This window comes from Branchiostoma belcheri, unplaced genomic scaffold (genome assembly GCF_001625305.1).
Source record: "Branchiostoma belcheri isolate BF01 breed outbred unplaced genomic scaffold, Haploidv18h27 scaffold394, whole genome shotgun sequence".
Classification (NCBI taxonomy): Eukaryota; Metazoa; Chordata; class Leptocardii; order Amphioxiformes; family Branchiostomatidae; genus Branchiostoma; species Branchiostoma belcheri.
The window spans coordinates 8,277-16,275 of NW_017804014.1; positions in this window are offsets into that span (position 1 = coordinate 8,277).

Consider the following 7,999-nt stretch of genomic DNA (forward strand, 5'->3'; position numbering starts at 1 on the left):
ATAGCCCACAGCCCATACTGTTCCTAACTTAGATCACTTTTGTTAGATGGTAGTCTGTAGCTACTATATTACTTATGCTCCTTACCACATATCCGCCTTTATATCTTGTACATACTGTACATGTGTTTTTAGCGTCAGACCCAGAAGTCCTAGCTACTGTATTACTTATGCTCCTTACCACATATCCGTCTTTATATATCGTACATACTGTACATGTGTCTGTAGCGTCAGACCCAGAAGTCCTATCTACTGTATTACTTATGCTCCTTACCACATATCCGTCTTTATATATCGTACATACTGTACATGTGTCTGTAGCTTCAGACCCAGAAGTCCTAGCTACTGTATTACTTATGCTCCTTACCACATATCCGTCTTTATATATCGTACATACTGTACATGTGTCTGTAGCGTCAGACCCAGAAGTCCTTGCATAATATCCGGTAGGATGCTCTCTTTGACAAAACCTCCAGGCGACCTGTACACTATATTTGTACATCAGGAGTGAGAAAACACTCTTTTCTGCCGTTGCAGCATTGGGAAAATCCTACCTCCCCCCTCCCCTTCTTCCCACTTTGGCCCCCGGGAAGAAGAGGAGTTAGGGTTGGGGTAGCCGGCTGGCGGTATCTTCCTATTCACATGATTGACCGATCTCTGGCCACTGTGTTTTTGTTATCAGAGCATTCTGCACGATCTTCACTTTTTCTCATGTTATGTCCTTTCGTCTTTTCTTCATGCATTCCCGTAGTGATGGTGGTTTTTAGTTCTCAGCTTGTAATGTCGCTTATGTGATTACATATTTCTCAACATCATGACCACGTATATATATAACTGCTGTATACTGTTGACCGGATAGATAAATCCCATGGGGATTTTTCTTACGTATGTCGTCATCACAATGTCAATTCTATTCATGTCTAATACTTTACTTTTAATTCAAGTTCAAGTTCATACTCAAGTTTACGTTCAAGTCCAAGTTCAGTACGCAATTAAATGGTTGTGTTTCCGCCAAACATGAAATACGTATCCGCCTTCTACCTTGTGTTTTCCCTTGACTTATTTGACTGGGACTCGCTTAGCGTAAAACTGATTTTTGTGCCGGGACAAAAATGTACATTTTGGGTCCGAAAATAGCCAAAAAGCCTTATTTTTCCCAATTTTAAAGTGGTGTATGTCAAAAGCTTGAATGAGTTTTTGTAGACATATATCCAAGGTATCCCCATACCAAATTTCAGGTCATTTGGTTTTAGTACCTGGGAACCAGATCTCAAAATGTATATTTTTTGCCTGAAAATGGCCAAAAAACCCAAATAAAACAATTTTTCAAAAAAATGAAAAAAAAACGCGTCGGGGTATTTGCCCACTCTACCTTCATGCCAAATTTCGTGTTATTTGGCCGGAAAATGGCAGAGATGAATCCATTTAAAGAAATGGCAGGAGAAGGAGAAGAAGGAGAAGGAGAAGAAGAAACATGAGGGAACACAATATGTCTTCACCACTTTGTGGTGAAGCCATAATGAGGAGTTGTACATATATACCAGCAGGGGGTTAAAATCATCTTTATTGCAATTTTGAGACAAACTTACACAAGACGAATATGTTAAAATGCCTAGGACGACCCCTTCTCTGGGTTTAATTACCCAGGGGGCGCAAGGTAAACTTATAGTTGGTGTGCGTCAGACAGTTTAAACCTCAACAATGCTTAAAAATTCTAACAAGTATAATACAGTTAGACAATGGCATGCTAGCATATTGCACCTAAATACTTATTGCACTATTAACCGCTTGCGAACAGTCCTGAGGGAGTTTCCCAGCCCACTGTATTTCTGGCACAGTAGATCACATATGAAGTGCAGATAGCACTTTTTCCTAGCCTGTTTTTCAGGTGACGTGCTTCATGGTCTTTGTGGCTACCAGGACACAGTGATTTTAACTTGGAGGTGTTCTTGTTGCTTATGATATATGATAAAAGATATAATTAAAGATAATACTACCTAGAAAGGCCAACATTTGCTCCAAAGCGGATGGCTACACCACAGCTTACGACATGTCAGGAAAAGGAGAAACACAAGGAAAAAGAATTCTTTACATTGATAACAATTGGATAGCTATCCCCTACACTATTGGTTAGGATTTTTAATTGCATAAGGCAAACTGCGTTTATGTCTCGCAGTCCGATGCTGGAGCAGGAAAGCTTGACATACATGTACAGTACACACACACTACAGGTCATGAAATAAGCATCAAGTTCTGCGGGTCGTACCGCGGCCGTGATATTCCGCGAGACGTCCCGCAATATCCCGCAGTGGAGCACTCGAGTGGGAGGGGGCGCTTCCTAACGTGCGCCCAGAAATGCCGGACAATTTTGATCGTCAAAAATAGTACAATTTGTAAATATAGCGATCTTGGATTCAGATATATTGAGACATACATTTGTAATGAACAGATTCATGTATAGTCATGTTTGTATAAGCCCCCTTCTGTTCCGCAACTCCGTGCGTCAACCTCTCCTCAGATCATTCTTTATTTATATAGGTTCGCTTTTGAACCTCCTTAATGCATGATGTAACGTAACTATCAACCCGGCTAGCAGAAGCCGCCGTCTCCTTTGATATAACAGCTCCGCCCTGTCCAATCTTTGAAAACCCTCATGCAAGCCCTCGACCCTCACTTTAGGAAAATTTGCCACCGTCTTGCGATGTTCTCAGCAACAACAAACGAACGCCTGTATCTGTACACTCGACAATTTTGGTGATTCTTCGGAAATCGATTACAGAACCTAGACTAGAAAGGCCAACATTTGCTTCGGAGCAAATGTAGGAATTTCACTCCATACCCTTCCCCAAACAAAAATGAGAGATTCTAAATAAATCATACTGCAATTATACAAGGACAAGCTGTTTGAATCTCGACAGGTATTTACAAAACTGGCACTTGGCAATTGTCTCCCCTTTTTTTTACAAAGATACAACGACACGCACTTTAAATCTCGACAGCTTTACTTTACACTTTTGACGAGATTGTAACTACTACTAACGGAAGCAAAATTTTCACGGCCTGAGAAAAATGGACATGTTCACGGAACTATATATTCACGGTGGTGACAGTTGCAGGAAAAAGAAAGTCCAGGAATTATTTCCTAACTGTAATGATAACTTCACAATACAGAGGTGACAGTGAAAACCGTGAACATTGACCCCCCGCTTGCGTTGCGGTACAGTGAAAAAAAATCGGGAATTACAGCAATTTATTTTATTTATTTATTAATCTTGAGGGTCGCCCCTTCAGTTGATAAACAACTGATTTCCAAGGGGGCCCTGGCTCCACATCCAACAGATGAATCAACAAAACGTTACAATTGTACAACATAAAACACAAAATCGAACATAGGAGTAATACTTAATCTTAACAATTCAAAATACGTTGAGCAATATCAACTCAAAATCAGAATTACAGAGCCTGTCACATACGTAAATCAAATAAATAGAACAAAACAAACAACAAAATCAATCCGTTTGCAAAATAAAATACTAGCTATACATGTAGGTCATTGCTTGTTTTGGTCAGAGGGGTCAGAGGTCAGATTTTAAGGCTTGTTTGAATGAATTCAGAGTGGTTTCTAATTTTGTCGCTGGTTTGAGGGAGTTATAGATGGAAACCGCTCTGAAAGCAAACGTTCGTTGGCCTGTTCGAGATGTGTATTTTGGTCTGTGTAGCTGTTGAGCCTGTCTGGTATTATAACTGTGGATTTGACTGTTATAGGTAAAAGTGTTGAGTAGATAGCTAGGTGCTAAACCATGTAAACATTTGTAAACCATAATGCATAAGTGCTGAGTTCTCCGATCCTGCAGATACCCCCATTGTAGTGTTTGATGCAGTTCTTCGACGTTTATATAATAGCTCTGGGGTCTCGCCTGAGTATGATCCTGGCAGCCCTGTTCTGAAGAATCTGTAGTCGTCGTTTGAGTGTTGAGCTGCTGTTGTCCCAGATGATATCACAGTATTCCAGCAATCAATTTACTGAGTATGTTTGCTTAGTTTCCAGATGTTTTGTACTTGTAGTTTTTAAATGAACGAAAACCGATGCGCGCACAGATGTTACTTTTGTGACAACATCAAAGTGATTTTGGTTTGTATGTTGAAAAAATACAAAAGACTAACATTCGAAGTTATTGAAATTCTTGAGTAAGAACAACCAGTTTTGGAATGTTAAAAGCAAAGCAATGGATATTAAAACGAAAATGTTAAAATTAAATGTTGAAATTGTTAAAATGTAAAATGGTTAAAATGGCTAAAATTGTTGAAATTGTTAAAAATGTTAAAATTGTTAAAAATTTTAAAAAGGGTAATTAAAAATATCCGGTGTACCGGGGTTCGTACTCGCAATGTCTGGACTTGCAGCCCTGCGCGTTACCAACCGAGCTATCTGGACGCGTTTCCATTACTCTCTGCATTGTATGTCATATAAAGTGAACAACATGGCGGTAACGATCGCTTCAAGTACTAGTAAGGGACTTTCTAGGAGATTTCCTTCTTTATCAGGTTCGCTTTTGAACCACCGGTACCTTGATGTAACGTAACTATCAATCCGGCTAGCAGAAGCCGCCGGCTCCCTGTCCAATCTTTGAAAACTGTCGGGCATGCAAGCCCTCAACGCTCGCTTTAGGAAAATTTGCCAGGAAGCCGTCTTGCGATGTTCTCAGCAACAACAAATGAACGCCTGTACACTCTACAATTTTGGTGATTCTTCAGAAATCGATAACAGAATATATAATACTAGTCGGTGAAGATTGTGGAAAATTGTTGATACCGTGGCGCGCGCGCGTGCGCCGACGATACACATTACGTACCGTTGTTTACAGTACTCGCGGGGCGCAGGTCATTGACCTCCCGCTTGCGTTGTTCCAACAGAGAAGAGCAAAATATCTGCCAGTTTTTGCGTCAGATTTTCAGTGTTTGTTAAAATCATATACAGGCATCCATGCAGCTATAATTCTTCCAACTAGTTCGTAGTTAGGTGAAATGTTTATAGGAATCACACGAATCGGTATCCAATATCAGAGTATCAAATAGTAATGGCCCACGGCCGAGACCGCTTGGACCAGCCGATGGCCCACGGCCGAGACCGCGTTGACCAGCCGCGCTGGTAATCCCCCTATTGTACGTGAAAATGGTAGTAAATGAATTAATTAGCCAACAGCCAATCAACAGCCACATCTGCAAACATGACCACACCTGCTTGTATGCCCATATTTGGGCCTTCCCCCGAATTCCTTTCTTATTACGTCACGCGCGTACGCCCCCACAGTACTTTCCTATGGGGACCACTAAAAAGCAAATAAAACGATTGTAAAAGCTTGTATCAAAAAAATTTAAAAAACGCCTAAGGGTATTTACCCACTCTACCTCTATACGAAATTACAGGTAATTTCGCCCAAAAATGAAGGAGTTGAATCAATTTAAAGAAGTGGCAGGAGAAGAAGAAGGAGGAGAAGGAGAAGAAACATCAGAAAAAGCAGTATTTCACTCCATACTGAAGTATGGAGTGAAATAATAATACTAGTTGTAGATTATACATGTAGTCGGTGAAGATTGTGGAAAATTGTTGCTACCGTGGCGCGCACGCGCTGACCATACACATTACGTGTTAACCGTGTTTGTAACTTTGTTTACTCGCGGGGCGCAGGTCATTGACCTCCCGCTTGCGTTCCAACGGAGAAGAGCAAAATGTCTGGCAGTTTTAGCGTCATGTCATGTAAATCTCAGAATAAAAAGACTGCTCATTAACGGCCGAAATCTCGCGAAAGATTTCTTACCCAAAAGAAGTTTCGCAATGGCGTTTCCCATTACCAGTGATTAGTTCTGCGAAAGTTCTGTTAAATTCTGCACTCTCCCGCAGAACGTACCGCACTCTCCCGCAGAACGTACCGCACTCTCCCGCAGAACGTACCGCACTCTCCCGCAGGACGTCCCGCACTCTCCCGCAGGACGTCCCGCACTCTCCCGCAAGACGTCCCGCATCCTCCCGCAGAACGTACCGCGAAATTGATACGTGTCATGGCCTGTGCTTTACCTACCAAAACACTTGAGTTCATGCTGGAATGGCTTTGTGCAGGTGTTAATTGAGTGAACCCAATCAGATCAAAACAGCCAATCATCAAGAAGAATAGAGGAAACCTGCATGCCTATTGGTTGCTTGCTCTGCATGCCCTTCTGATGAGTCATACCCAAATACGGTAACGCACTGCTATTACATTTCCCTCTGAAGTATCGTTGGAAAATGTAACGTTATAATAGATAATATTCACAAATCTGGTCAATTTGTTGAGAAGCACAAGAGTGTACATTTTGTAATCAATAAGCGGAAAGGATCTGACGCAGAAAGGGCGTGTGTCGGGGGTTTGGTTCAACAGCTTGAGAATTCAATAGACACGGGAATTGGTCATTAATTCCAAGCAGCGGTATTTTCGACCAAATTTTCTTAGTATACCAAGTACTGACGTAGACTCACTTGAAATGTACCTGTTTGTTTCACCGTCAGACCCCCGTTGCCATGGCAACGGCCCGCTATGACCGCCGACTATGCTTAACTATGGGACTTAGTAGGGAAGTGCCACCGGCACGAAGCCGCGTTCACCCCCCCCCCCCCTTTTGCCGTAAACAAGCCTTACACTAAGTAAAAATCACTCTAAATGTTAGAGTAGGCACAAATGATCATTGTTAACAAGAAAAAGAGGGCCAGAATACAATGTAGTACATTTTATCGGATAATGGGACCACTAAGTAAATGGCCCCTCGTACGGGCCTTGGACGGGCCCTAGCCCTGTGGCAGGTGCCGAAGTGCAAAGTTGGCAATATATCAGCAACCGTTTGGAGTTGTGAACTAAAATTTGGCCAAGTTTCGCATCTTGTCTAGTTTTGTCGACTGACCGAAAGAAAATCCAAGGTCAAGTTGGTTCAAGGTAGCAGAACACAGTATTAATGGGCGACCCCCGCGGTCTGTGACGCGGGTATAGAAAGTAGTGCAGCGAATATTCTTGAAGGCTGGGTAGAAAGCCTTATAAGAGCGTCAGCCAGATGTAAATTGTGCTGTGTGGTGTAGGAATGTATCGGGTTTGAGACTGTATGATTTGAAGGTTTTGCAGTTCGTGTATAAATGCGCCGTATTGCGCAACTGGCTTTCCGGGTGAGTCGGCTGCAGTTCAGGTCACGTCCGTAGAGGGCGATTTCAAAGTGTACGTTACGAGCAGATACGCCGACAGGATTTTTTTGTTTCTAGATATTTCGTAGTTTGTACCTTCTTCTGAAACATATTCGATTTTCGTATTTGTGAAGTGCACCCTGCTATAATTTTTACCGCGTCGAAGTGAGTCATCTTGGGGTCCTAACTATAGAAATCCCCATAGGGCGAAAACTGTGTTCTGCTACCTTCAAGAGTCCTTCAATCATCCTCCCAAGACAGGGGTTCTTCCTTACGACCACCATAATTATTACCTTCGCCAAGAAGGTTATGTTTTCGTTGGCGTTCGTGTGTCTGTGTGTGTGTGTGTGTGTGTGTGTGTGTGTGTGTGTGTGTGAGCACGATAACTCAAGAAGGCTAAGATGGATTGTCTTGATACTTGGTAGGTAGGTAGGTCTTCATGAGACGTGGAACTGATTAGATTTTGGGCCCCCTAGCGGCTTGTTATGGTACTGCAGCTGAACTTCCGGTTTTGATATCTCGTGATCTAGACATGCTAGGGTGACGAAATTTGAATGGAAGGTAGCTCTTGTGCTGGAGAACGAGTGACGTGAGTTTGGGCCCCCTAGCGCCTTGCTCTGGAACTGCAGGGGCATTAGTTGAAAAATGTTCAAAGGCGGATAACTCAAGAACCGATTGATGGATCGCCGTGATCTTTGGCATGTAAGTAGCTGAAGTGATGATTGACATAATGATGTTACAATTATGCAAATATTAATGTAATTTGCATAATTAATGAGGAAATTCTATAAATCATCT